Genomic DNA, 12610 nt, shown 5'->3' on the forward strand with positions numbered 1-12610 from the left:
GGGACCAGCCCTTCAGCTCTCACAAAGCCAAGAGCATCTAGCTGCCAAGTCCCTGATCAAGGGTCCTTGTTGCCTCTCACCACCTCCAGGCCTGGCCCCACATCCTCCCAACCAACACTTCTTGGAAGTCACTCAAGCACACCCCACAACGGACCATAAGCTCAGTCCATCCTCGTGCTCTGCCTCGACATGCACAGAGATCTGCGTGGTTGCTCCCCAGGGCAACACGTAATGAAATGGTGCCTCCATGGTCATTCTTACTACACTTCAGGTCAATCGAGTTGAATTTCAAGGCCTGCATTCCGATCTGGTGGATGGGGAGCCATGTCAAGCATTCCTCCTTGGGGACCACAGAGATTCCCAAACAGGGCCAATTTCTTCTGTGGCAGCATTCCCTACTGTGGCCCGTGCAAGGCCACCAAACAACAGCCATGCAGCTACGCCCTCCTCAGCCCACATCCCGGGACCACCCCTCCCCTTCAGGTCAACAGGGCCTCACGATGGACATGATAACGGGATGCCCAAGGGCTTTGCAAAGCCTTCATGGGGGAATGGACACCCAGATGCCTTTTCTCCTCTGGAGGGGCTCTCTGACAAACCAGTGGCTTCCGGAGAGGACGACCAACCCAGGAGAAGCTATGGTCCTGTGTATGCATGCAGACCCCATCAGAGGCCCCATTCGGATCAAGTGGCTCCAACAAAGCACCATGATCCCTCACAGAGTCCTGGCACAACCCCATTGAAGACCACGGCATGGCTTCCAACCCTTGAAATAACCAGCAGCATCCTGCCTCCAAGCACCTGAGGATGGGCTCCTGCCTGCCTCTCACCATCTCTAGGCAGGGGGCATGAGCCTTCCCTACTGACAGGTTTTGGGAAGCCATAAAGCACACACCACAAGGGACCATTCCCTCAGTTGGTGATCATACTCTGGCACTAGGTGCACAGAGGTCTCTAGAGATGTTCCGCCTGGGGCCAAGGAAGAAAACACTGCCTCGATGTGCTCTCTGACTAGAATACAGCTCTAATGAAGGCATGTGAGTGCACCAGATGTGAGCCCATAAATTTGGGGCAGCAGCAGACATTCCTCCTTGGTAGGCAGGAGGTTGCCAAAAGACTACCCTGTACTGGCTGCTGTGAGGGCGGCCAGCCCATAGTTCAAAATTCTCTGGGGCCTATCGGTAGCAACCAAAAGAGCCACTCACTGCGGAACATTCTGGCTGTGGTGAGTCCATTCCAAGGCTTGGCCTGAAACACAAAATTCAAAGCAGAAAGGCTTAAGGAAAGACTCCACCCATGGCTTCAGAACATGTGGGCCCTGGCACTATGGAGCAGGATAGAAAACCAAAGGTGGCAACACATCTTGGATATGTGGAAGCCATCTACACTGGGAGGAGTCTCAAGGGATTTCCTCGAGCGAGAGGCTGCTCCAACACCCACACCCAAACCCACACACACACCCACACCCAGGGCTCTGCAATGGACCAAAAATGCAGGCCATCCTGCCCCTGGATCCCTCTGTTAGGCCTCAGCGTAATCCTATTGAGCATGATTTTTTGGTCATCAGCTCTCTTCAGGACCATATGAGTTCTCATCATCGACCCAACTGAGGCCCTCCTCACTCACCTGCGCCCTGCCACATGTGAAGGCTTACCTCAGATGCTTCCTGGAAAGAAGGATGCCTGAAGGGATGTGCCATTCTGTCGAATCCACGTGCTGGGCCAAGGCTCATGGTGATTGCCCTAGGGAACATAGGCCAAACACAGATCTTCATTTCTCTGGGGACGATGGCTGCCAAGAGGTGAGAAGGACAGCTGTGAGAACTCCAACTCCATGCTAGATGCATTGGGGGACGTGTGTGCCACACGCTCATGCATCGAATGATGCTACAAGAAATACCTGCAGCAATACATCCAGGAACATAGGGCCCAAATGTACCTCCACGCAGAGACAGGAACACATAGCTGAAACGTATACAAACAGCTCCCTACATAGCTTCCTTCCTGCCTCCCTTCCTCCAGAATGCTCTAGTTCCCTCCCTTTTGACCCTCGTCCTTGGCTCACTCCCTCCATCCATCCATACTTACAAAGATGAAGGCATGAGTGGACAGGTGGATCAATGCCATCTTATGTACCTTAATACTGTGTCAGGGGCAGATGAAATAACCAGTACGTATATGTCTCCCCAGGGAAGGACTAGCCTCATGGATCCTCCAGGCAGCACAAGGCCTGGCACCAGGTCTGCTTGGTGGGGAAAACACTGGGGGTGTTTCTGGGGGGAATGGAGACATTCCTCTGGGCCCAACCCTGGTGTGGGCAAGCGTGTGCTGGCCGATGTCACACTCGGCTTGTCCATGTGCACAACACCCAGACAATAAGGCCTTTATGTCCCACACAGTGGACATTCACAGGAGCTGGAGGGAGCTCTCTTGGTAGGCAGTGGCTCCCGTAGAGGAAGGCCAGCCCAAGAGATGCCACAGGCCTGTATCTGTATGCAGAACCCATGAAAGGGCCTGTCTGAGAAAACTGGCCTATCTGAGGGCCCATGATCCCTCACAGAGACCTGGGAAACCCCATTCCAGCAAGGGACCAGCCCTTCAGCTCTCACAAAGCCAAGAGCATCTAGCTGCCAAGTCCCTGATCAAGGGTCCTTGTTGCCTCTCACCACCTCCAGGCCTGGCCCCACATCCTCCCAACCAACACTTCTTGGAAGTCACTCAAGCACACCCCACAACGGACCATAAGCTCAGTCCATCCTCGTGCTCTGCCTCGACATGCACAGAGATCTGCGTGGTTGCTCCCCAGGGCAACACGTAATGAAATGGTGCCTCCATGGTCATTCTTACTACACTTCAGGTCAATCGAGTTGAATTTCAAGGCCTGCATTCCGATCTGGTGGATGGGGAGCCATGTCAAGCATTCCTCCTTGGGGACCACAGAGATTCCCAAACAGGGCCAATTTCTTCTGTGGCAGCATTCCCTACTGTGGCCCGTGCAAGGCCACCAAACAACAGCCATGCAGCTACGCCCTCCTCAGCCCACATCCCGGGACCACCCCTCCCCTTCAGGTCAACAGGGCCTCACGATGGACATGATAACGGGATGCCCAAGGGCTTTGCAAAGCCTTCATGGGGGAATGGACACCCAGATGCCTTTTCTCCTCTGGAGGGGCTCTCTGACAAACCAGTGGCTTCCGGAGAGGACGACCAACCCAGGAGAAGCTATGGTCCTGTGTATGCATGCAGACCCCATCAGAGGCCCCATTCGGATCAAGTGGCTCCAACAAAGCACCATGATCCCTCACAGAGTCCTGGCACAACCCCATTGAAGACCACGGCATGGCTTCCAACCCTTGAAATAACCAGCAGCATCCTGCCTCCAAGCACCTGAGGATGGGCTCCTGCCTGCCTCTCACCATCTCTAGGCAGGGGGCATGAGCCTTCCCTACTGACAGGTTTTGGGAAGCCATAAAGCACACACCACAAGGGACCATTCCCTCAGTTGGTGATCATACTCTGGCACTAGGTGCACAGAGGTCTCTAGAGATGTTCCGCCTGGGGCCAAGGAAGAAAACACTGCCTCGATGTGCTCTCTGACTAGAATACAGCTCTAATGAAGGCATGTGAGTGCACCAGATGTGAGCCCATAAATTTGGGGCAGCAGCAGACATTCCTCCTTGGTAGGCAGGAGGTTGCCAAAAGACTACCCTGTACTGGCTGCTGTGAGGGCGGCCAGCCCATAGTTCAAAATTCTCTGGGGCCTATCGGTAGCAACCAAAAGAGCCACTCACTGCGGAACATTCTGGCTGTGGTGAGTCCATTCCAAGGCTTGGCCTGAAACACAAAATTCAAAGCAGAAAGGCTTAAGGAAAGACTCCACCCATGGCTTCAGAACATGTGGGCCCTGGCACTATGGAGCAGGATAGAAAACCAAAGGTGGCAACACATCTTGGATATGTGGAAGCCATCTACACTGGGAGGAGTCTCAAGGGATTTCCTCGAGCGAGAGGCTGCTCCAACACCCACACCCAAACCCACACACACACCCACACCCAGGGCTCTGCAATGGACCAAAAATGCAGGCCATCCTGCCCCTGGATCCCTCTGTTAGGCCTCAGCGTAATCCTATTGAGCATGATTTTTTGGTCATCAGCTCTCTTCAGGACCATATGAGTTCTCATCATCGACCCAACTGAGGCCCTCCTCACTCACCTGCGCCCTGCCACATGTGAAGGCTTACCTCAGATGCTTCCTGGAAAGAAGGATGCCTGAAGGGATGTGCCATTCTGTCGAATCCACGTGCTGGGCCAAGGCTCATGGTGATTGCCCTAGGGAACATAGGCCAAACACAGATCTTCATTTCTCTGGGGACGATGGCTGCCAAGAGGTGAGAAGGACAGCTGTGAGAACTCCAACTCCATGCTAGATGCATTGGGGGACGTGTGTGCCACACGCTCATGCATCGAATGATGCTACAAGAAATACCTGCAGCAATACATCCAGGAACATAGGGCCCAAATGTACCTCCACGCAGAGACAGGAACACATAGCTGAAACGTATACAAACAGCTCCCTACATAGCTTCCTTCCTGCCTCCCTTCCTCCAGAATGCTCTAGTTCCCTCCCTTTTGACCCTCGTCCTTGGCTCACTCCCTCCATCCATCCATACTTACAAAGATGAAGGCATGAGTGGACAGGTGGATCAATGCCATCTTATGTACCTTAATACTGTGTCAGGGGCAGATGAAATAACCAGTACGTATATGTCTCCCCAGGGAAGGACTAGCCTCATGGATCCTCCAGGCAGCACAAGGCCTGGCACCAGGTCTGCTTGGTGGGGAAAACACTGGGGGTGTTTCTGGGGGGAATGGAGACATTCCTCTGGGCCCAACCCTGGTGTGGGCAAGCGTGTGCTGGCCGATGTCACACTCGGCTTGTCCATGTGCACAACACCCAGACAATGAGGCCTTTATGTCCCACACAGTGGACATTCACAGGAGCTGGAGGGAGTTCTCTTGGTAGGCAGTGGCTCCAGTAGAGGAAGGCCAGCCCAAGAGATGCCACAGGCCTGTATCTGTATTCAGAACCCATGAAAGGGCCTGTCTGAGAAAACTGGCCTATCTGAGGGCCCATGATCCCTCACAGAGACCTGGGAAACCCCATTCCAGCAAGGGACCAGCCCTTCAGCTCTCACAAAGCCAAGAGCATCTAGCTGCCAAGTCCCTGATCAAGGGTCCTTGTTGCCTCTCACCACCTCCAGGCCTGGCCCCACATCCTCCCAACCAACACTTCTTGGAAGTCACTCAAGCACACCCCACAACTGACCATAAGCTCAGTCCATCCTCGTGCTCTGCCTCGACATGCACAGAGATCTGCGTGGTTGCTCCCCAGGGCAACACGTAATGAAATGGTGCCTCCATGGTCATTCTTACTACACTTCAGGTCAATCGAGTTGAATTTCAAGGCCTGCATTCCGATCTGGTGGATGGGGAGCCATGTCAAGCATTCCTCCTTGGGGACCACAGAGATTCCCAAACAGGGCCAATTTCTTCTGTGGCAGCATTCCCTACTGTGGCCCGTGCAAGGCCACCAAACAACAGCCATGCAGCTACACCCTCCTCAGCCCACATCCCGGGACCACCCCTCCCATTCAGGTCAACAGGGCCTCACGATGGTCATGATAACGGGATGCCCAGGGGCTCTGCAAAGCCTTCATGGGGGAATGGACACCCAGAAGCCTTTTCTCCTCTGGAGGGGGCTCTCTGACAAACCAGTGGCTTCCGGAGAGGACGACCAACCCAGGAGAAGCTATGGTCCTGTGTATGCATGCAGACCCCATCAGAGGCCCCATTCGGATCAAGTGGCTCCAACAAAGCACCATGATCCCTCACAGAGTCCTGGCACAACCCCATTGAAGACCACGGCATGGCTTCCAACCCTTGAAATAACCAGCAGCATCCTGCCTCCAAGCACCTGAGGATGGGCTCCTGCCTGCCTCTCACCATCTCTAGGCAGGGGGCATGAGCCTTCCCTACTGACAGGTTTTGGGAAGCCATAAAGCACACACCACAAGGGACCATTCCCTCAGTTGGTGATCATACTCTGGCACTAGGTGCACAGAGGTCTCTAGAGATGTTCCGCCTGGGGCCAAGGAAGAAAACACTGCCTCGATGTGCTCTCTGACTAGAATACAGCTCTCATGAAGGCATGTGAGTGCACCAGATGTGAGCCCATAAATTTGGGGCAGCAGCAGACATTCCTCCTTGGTAGGCAGGAGGTTGCCAAAAGACTACCCTGTACTGGCTGCTGTGAGGGCGGCCAGCCCATAGTTCAAAATTCTCTGGGGCCTATCGGTAGCAACCAAAAGAGCCACTCACTGCGGAACATTCTGGCTGTGGTGAGTCCATTCCAAGGCTTGGCCTGAAACACAAAATTCAAAGCAGAAAGGCTTAAGGAAAGACTCCACCCATGGCTTCAGAACATGTGGGCCCTGGCACTATGGAGCAGGATAGAAAACCAAAGGTGGCAACACATCTTGGATATGTGGAAGCCATCTACACTGGGAGGAGTCTCAAGGGATTTCCTCGAGCGAGAGGCTGCTCCAACACCCACACCCAAACCCACACACACACCCACACCCAGGGCTCTGCAATGGACCAAAAATGCAGGCCATCCTGCCCCTGGATCCCTCTGTTAGGCCTCAGCGTAATCCTATTGAGCATGATTTTTTGGTCATCAGCTCTCTTCAGGACCATATGAGTTCTCATCATCGACCCAACTGAGGCCCTCCTCACTCACCTGCGCCCTGCCACATGTGAAGGCTTACCTCAGATGCTTCCTGGAAAGAAGGATGCCTGAAGGGATGTGCCATTCTGTCGAATCCACGTGCTGGGCCAAGGCTCATGGTGATTGCCCTAGGGAACATAGGCCAAACACAGATCTTCATTTCTCTGGGGACGATGGCTGCCAAGAGGTGAGAAGGACAGCTGTGAGAACTCCAACTCCATGCTAGATGCATTGGGGGACGTGTGTGCCACACGCTCATGCATCGAATGATGCTACAAGAAATACCTGCAGCAATACATCCAGGAACATAGGGCCCAAATGTACCTCCACGCAGAGACAGGAACACATAGCTGAAACGCATACAAACAGCTCCCTACATAGCTTCCTTCCTGCCTCCCTTCCTCCAGAATGCTCTAGTTCCCTCCCTTTTGACCCTCGTCCTTGGCTCACTCCCTCCATCCATCCATACTTACAAAGATGAAGGCATGAGTGGACAGGTGGCTCAATGCCATCTTATGTACCTTAATACTGTGTCAGGGGCAGATGAAATAACCAGTACGTATATGTCTCCCCAGGGAAGGACTAGCCTCATGGATCCTCCAGGCAGCACAAGGCCTGGCACCAGGTCTGCTTGGTGGGGAAAACACTGGGGGTGTTTCTGGGGGGAATGGAGACATTCCTCTGGGCCCAACCCTGGTGTGGGCAAGCGTGTGCTGGCCGATGTCACACTCGGCTTGTCCATGTGCACAACACCCAGACAATGAGGCCTTTATGTCCCACACAGTGGACATTCACAGGAGCTGGAGGGAGCTCTCTTGGTAGGCAGTGGCTCCCGTAGAGGAAGGCCAGCCCAAGAGATGCCACAGGCCTGTATCTGTATGCAGAACCCATGAAAGGGCCTGTCTGAGAAAACTGGCCTATCTGAGGGCCCATGATCCCTCACAGAGACCTGGGAAACCCCATTCCAGCAAGGGACCAGCCCTTCAGCTCTCACAAAGCCAAGAGCATCTAGCTGCCAAGTCCCTGATCAAGGGTCCTTGTTGCCACTCACCACCTCCAGGCCTGGCCCCACATCCTCCCAACCAACACTTCTTGGAAGTCACTCAAGCACACCCCACAACGGACCATAAGCTCAGTCCATCCTCGTGCTCTGCCTCGACATGCACAGAGATCTGCGTGGTTGCTCCCCAGGGCAACACATAATGAAATGGTGCCTCCATGGTCAGTCTTACTACACTTCAGGTCAATCGAGTTGAATTTCAAGGCCCGCATTCCGATCTGGTGGATGGGGAGCCATGTCAAGCATTCCTCCTTGGGGACCACAGAGATTCCCAAACAGGGCCAATTTCTTCTGTGGCAGCATTCCCTACTGTGGCCCGTGCAAGGCCACCAAACAGCAGCCATGCAGCTACACCCTCCTCAGCCCACATCCCGGGACCACCCCTCCCCTTCATGTCAACAGGGCCTCACGATGGACATGATAACGGAATGCCCAAGGGCTCTGCAAAGCCTTCATGGGGGAATGGACACCCAGAAGCCTTTTCTCCTCTGGAGGGGGCTCTCTGACAAACCAGTGGCTTCCGGAGAGGACGACCAACCCAGGAGAAGCTATGGTCCTGTGTATGCATGCAGACCCCATCAGAGGCCCCATTCGGATCAAGTGGCTCCAACAAAGCACCATGATCCCTCACAGAGTCCTGGCACAACCCCATTGAAGACCACGGCATGGCTTCCAACCCTTGAAATAACCAGCAGCATCCTGCCTCCAAGCACCTGAGGATGGGCTCCTGCCTGCCTCTCACCATCTCTAGGCAGGGGGCATGAGCCTTCCCTACTGACAGGTTTTGGGAAGCCATAAAGCACACACCACAAGGGACCATTCTCTCAGTTGGTGATCATACTCTGGCACTAGGTGCACAGAGGTCTCTAGAGATGTTCCCCCTGGGGCCAAGGAAGAAAACACTGCCTCGATGTGCTCTCTGACTAGAATACAGCTCTAATGAAGGCATGTGAGTGCACCAGATGTGAGCCCATAAATTTGGGGCAGCAGCAGACATTCCTCCTTGGTAGGCAGGAGGTTGCCAAAAGACTACCCTGTACTGGCTGCTGTGAGGGCGGCCAGCCCATAGTTCAAAATTCTCTGGGGACTATTGGTAGCAACCAAAAGAGCCACTCACTGCGGAACATTCTGGCTGTGGTGAGTCCATTCCAAGGCTTGGCCTGAAACACAAAATTCAAAGCAGAAAGGCTTAAGGAAAGACTCCACCCATGGCTTCAGAACATGTGGGCCCTGGCACTATGGAGCAGGATAGAAAACCAAAGGTGGCAACACATCTTGGATATGTGGAAGCCATCTACACTGGGAGGAGTCTCAAGGGATTTCCTCGAGCGAGAGGCTGCTCCAACACCCACACCCAAACCCACAACCACACCCACACACAGGGCTCTGCAATGGACCAAAAATGCAGGCCATCCTGCCCCTGGATCCCTCTGTTAGGCCTCAGCGTAATCCTATTGAGCATGATTTTTTGGTCATCAGCTCTCTTCAGGACCATATGAGTTCTCATCACCGACCCAACTGAGGCCCTCCTCACTCACCTGCGCCCTGCCACATGTGAAGGCTTACCTCAGATGCTTCCTGGAAAGAAGGATGCCTGAAGGGATGTGCCATTCTGTCGAATCCACGTGCTGGGCCAAGGCTCATGGTGATTGCCCTAGGGAACATAGGCCAAACACAGATCTTCATTTCTCTGGGGACGATGGCTGCCAAGAGGTGAGAAGGACAGCTGTGAGAACTCCAACTCCATGCTAGATGCATTGGGGGACGTGTGTGCCACACGCTCATGCATCGAATGATGCTACAAGAAATACCTGCAGCAATACATCCAGGAACATAGGGCCCAAATGTACCTCCACGCAGAGACAGGAACACATATCTGAAACGCATACAAACAGCTCCCTACATAGCTTCCTTCCTGCCTCCCTTCCTCCAGAATGCTCTAGCTCCCTCCCCTTTGACCCTCGTCCTTGGCTCACTCCCTCCATCCATCCATACTTACAAAGATGAAGGCATGAGTGGACAGGTGGATCAATGCCATCTTATGTACCTTAATACTGTGTCAGGGGCAGATGAAATAACCAGTACGTATATGTCTCCCCAGGGAAGGACTAGCCTCATGGATCCTCCAGGCAGCACAAGGCCTGGCACCAGGTCTGCTTGGTGGGGAAAACACTGGGGGTGTTTCTGGGGGGAATGGAGACATTCCTCTGGGCCCGACCCTGGTGTGGGCAAGCGTGTGCTGGCCGATGTCACACTCGGCTTGTCCATGTGCACAACACCCAGACAATGAGGCCTTTATGTCCCACACAGTGGACATTCACAGGAGCTGGAGGGAGCTCTCTTGGTAGGCAGTGGCTCCCGTAGAGGAAGGTCAGCCCAAGAGATGCCACAGGCCTGTATCTGTATGCAGAACCCATGAAAGGGCCTGTCTGAGAAAACTGGCCTATCTGAGGGCCCATGATCCCTCACAGAGACCTGGGAAACCCCATTCCAGCAAGGGACCAGCCCTTCAGCTCTCACAAAGCCAAGAGCATCTAGCTGCCAAGTCCCTGATCAAGGGTCCTTGTTGCCTCTCACCACCTCCAGGCCTGGCCCCACATCCTCCCAACCAACACTTCTTGGAAGTCACTCAAGCACACCCCACAACTGACCATAAGCTCAGTCCATCCTCGTGCTCTGCCTCGACATGCACAGAGATCTGCGTGGTTGCTCCCCAGGGCAACACGTCATGAAATGGTGCCTCCATGGTCAGTCTTACTACACTTCAGGTCAATCGAGTTGAATTTCAAGGCCCGCATTCCGATCTGGTGGATGGGGAGCCATGTCAAGCATTCCTCCTTGGGGACCACAGAGATTCCCAAACAGGGCCAATTTCTTCTGTGGCAGCATTCCCTACTGTGGCCCGTGCAAGGCCACCAAACAACAGCCATGCAGCTACACCCTCCTCAGCCCACATCCCGGGACCACCCCTCCCCTTCAGGTCAACAGGGCCTCACGATGGACATGATAACGGGATGCCCAAGGGCTCTGCACAGCCTTCATGGGGGAATGGACACCCAGAAGCCTTTTCTCCTCTGGAGGGGGCTCTCTGACAAACCAGTGGCTTCCAGAGAGGACGACCAACCCAGGAGAAGCTATGGTCCTGTGTATGCATGCAGACCCCATCAGAGGCCCCATTCGGATCAAGTGGCTCCAACAAAGCACCATGATCCCTCACAGAGTCCTGGCACAACCCCATTGAAGACCACGGCATGGCTTCCAGCCCTTGAAATAACCAGCAGCATCCTGCCTCCAAGCACCTGAGGATGGGCTCCTGCCTGCCTCTCACCATCTCTAGGCAGGGGGCATGAGCCTTCCCTACTGACAGGTTTTGGGAAGCCATAAAGCACACACCACAAGGGACCATTCCCTCAGTTGGTGATCATACTCTGGCGCTAGGTGCACAGAGGTCTCTAGAGATGTTCCCCCTGGGGCCAAGGAAGAAAACACTGCCTCGATGTGCTCTCTGACTAGAATACAGCTCTAATGAAGGCATGTGAGTGCACCAGATGTGAGCCCATAAATTTGGGGCAGCAGCAGACATTCCTCCTTGGTAGGCAGGAGGTTGCCAAAAGACTACCCTGTACTGCCTGCTGTGAGGGCGGCCAGCCCATAGTTCAAAATTCTCTGGGGCCTATCAGTAGCAACCAAAAGAGCCACTCACTGCGGAACATTCTGGCTGTGGTGAGTCCATTCCAAGGCTTGGCCTGAAACACAAAATTCAAAGCAGAAAGGCTTAAGGAAAGACTCCACCCATGGCTTCAGAACATGTGGGCCCTGGCACTATGGAGCAGGATAGAAAACCAAAGGTGGCAACACATCTTGGATATGTGGAAGCCATCTACACTGGGAGGAGTCTCAAGGGATTTCCTCGAGCGAGAGGCTGCTCCAACACCCACACCCAAACCCACACACACACCCACACCCAGGGCTCTGCAATGGACCAAAAATGCAGGCCATCCTGCCCCTGGATCCCTCTGTTAGGCCTCAGCGTAATCCTATTGAGCATGATTTTTTGGTCATCAGCTCTCTTCAGGACCATATGAGTTCTCATCACCGACCCAACTGAGGCCCTCCTCACTCACCTGCGCCCTGCCACATGTGAAGGCTTACCTCAGATGCTTCCTGGAAAGAAGGATGCCTGAAGGGATGTGCCATTCTGTCGAATCCACGTGCTGGGCCAAGGCTCATGGTGATTGCCCTAGGGAACATAGGCCAAACACAGATCTTCATTTCTCTGGGGACGATGGCTGCCAAGAGGTGAGAAGGACAGCTGTGAGAACTCCAACTCCATGCTAGATGCATTGGGGGACGTGTGTGCCACACGCTCATGCATCGAATGATGCTACAAGAAATACCTGCAGCAATACATCCAGGAACATAGGGCCCAAATGTACCTCCACGCAGAGACAGGAACACATAGCTGAAACGCATACAAACAGCTCCCTACATAGCTTCCTTCCTGCCTCCCTTCCTCCAGAATGCTCTAGTTCCCTCCCTTTTGACCCTCGTCCTTGGCTCACTCCCTCCATCCATCCATACTTACAAAGATGAAGGCATGAGTGGACAGGTGGCTCAATGCCATCTTATGTACCTTAATACTGTGTCAGGGGCAGATGAAATAACCAGTACGTATATGTCTCCCCAGGGAAGGACTAGCCTCATGGATCCTCCAGGCAGCACAAGGCCTGGCACCAGGTCTGCTTGGTGGGGAAAACACTGGGGG

General features: G+C 54.0%; 5 non-coding genes across 5 annotated transcripts; all 5 read right to left on the bottom strand.

Moving 5' to 3' along the window:
* Window positions 1-1523: 1523 nt before the first annotated feature.
* LOC130847436 (small nucleolar RNA SNORD115) lies at window positions 1524-1604 on the bottom strand. Its single transcript, XR_009052199.1, has one exon. It is a non-coding gene; the product is annotated as a small nucleolar RNA SNORD115 (small nucleolar RNA).
* Window positions 1605-4108: 2504 nt separating this feature from the next.
* LOC130847437 (small nucleolar RNA SNORD115) lies at window positions 4109-4189 on the bottom strand. The gene has a single exon (XR_009052200.1). It is a non-coding gene; the product is annotated as a small nucleolar RNA SNORD115 (small nucleolar RNA).
* Window positions 4190-6694: 2505 nt separating this feature from the next.
* On the bottom strand, window positions 6695-6775 carry LOC130847438 (small nucleolar RNA SNORD115). The gene has a single exon (XR_009052201.1). It is a non-coding gene; the product is annotated as a small nucleolar RNA SNORD115 (small nucleolar RNA).
* Window positions 6776-9280: 2505 nt separating this feature from the next.
* On the bottom strand, window positions 9281-9361 carry LOC130846852 (small nucleolar RNA SNORD115). The gene has a single exon (XR_009051647.1). It is a non-coding gene; the product is annotated as a small nucleolar RNA SNORD115 (small nucleolar RNA).
* Window positions 9362-11866: 2505 nt separating this feature from the next.
* On the bottom strand, window positions 11867-11947 carry LOC130846853 (small nucleolar RNA SNORD115). Its single transcript, XR_009051648.1, has one exon. It is a non-coding gene; the product is annotated as a small nucleolar RNA SNORD115 (small nucleolar RNA).
* Between the last annotated feature and the right edge of the window lie 663 nt (window positions 11948-12610).

This window comes from Hippopotamus amphibius, chromosome 2 (genome assembly GCF_030028045.1).
Source record: "Hippopotamus amphibius kiboko isolate mHipAmp2 chromosome 2, mHipAmp2.hap2, whole genome shotgun sequence".
In the NCBI taxonomy this organism is placed as follows: Eukaryota; Metazoa; Chordata; class Mammalia; order Artiodactyla; family Hippopotamidae; genus Hippopotamus; species Hippopotamus amphibius.